Below are 928 nucleotides of genomic sequence, written 5' to 3'. Positions count from 1 at the left end.
TCCCAACAAACAAACCGCCAGCCTACATGGTAGCTGATCAACATGCATGTTCCTCTGCATGCGGTCCCTTGCCCTCGGACAGACAGATCCATCCATCCATCGATCCATGCACAACTCATTAGATTATGATAGCTTAAGTTTGGGTCGATGCATTATGCACACAGTTGAGCCGTCTGCGTCGACCGACCGACCGGCTCTCGATCTGGGCTCTTGGCGTTGTTGTGTGCCCATGCATGTTTTGGTTGGAACAGCGACACGCTGACGTGGATATGCCGTGCAGTTAATGAACCAGCGCACGCAGTGTGCATGGGCCAGCCGGGGACCACTGCATGCCCACGCATCCATCCATTGATCATCCAGTTAATTAGTTTACTTTAGAGCAATTATTAATTTACCGAGCACTGTACGGATGTAATGCCTGCAAGGAATTCGGTAGAGCGTCGTGGGTCTTTGAGCAGCAGCTAGTACGAGGCTACAGCCTAAAGAATCCAAGAATGTACGAATTGGCTAGCGCATGAACACTTCCCGTTGAAAAGAAGACTTTTATTTTATAAAGTTACTAGCTCCCAAGGTATTGTCGGGGATGTAGCTCAGATGGTAGAGCGCTCGCTTAGCATGCGAGAGGTACGGGGATCGATACCCCGCATCTCCATTTCTTTTGCTTTTTTGCTAACATCTCAGTTTCCCCTGCTGTGTGTTTATTCAGAACATTCAGAATCATCAGTCTGAGTCAATGCGCCCCCCGTGTCATGTCCATTGATGCCTGAAGCCTGAAGGATTGTGCAGGCACCAGGTCTGCACCCATCAGGAAGTAATTAACTGTTTCTCTCTTTCTCGTTCACCCACGCACCTGACGCACAGTCCTAGATCTGCAAGCTATGCAGGCCGCGCGCCCATGCCAGCACATGCTCTCCAGCTTCTTCCCCAT

At 50.2% G+C, this 928-nt stretch overlaps 1 non-coding gene across 1 annotated transcript; it reads left to right on the top strand.

Moving 5' to 3' along the window:
• The first annotated feature begins 579 nt into the window (after positions 1-579).
• On the top strand, positions 580-652 carry TRNAA-AGC. The gene has a single exon. It is a non-coding gene; the product is annotated as a tRNA-Ala (tRNA).
• Positions 653-928: the final 276 nt, after the last annotated feature.

This window comes from Brachypodium distachyon, chromosome 3 (assembly GCF_000005505.3).
Source record: "Brachypodium distachyon strain Bd21 chromosome 3, Brachypodium_distachyon_v3.0, whole genome shotgun sequence".
Taxonomy (NCBI): Eukaryota; Viridiplantae; Streptophyta; class Magnoliopsida; order Poales; family Poaceae; genus Brachypodium; species Brachypodium distachyon.
Note: the sequence above shows the minus strand (reverse complement) of the source record. Positions and strands in the feature narration are given on the sequence as shown.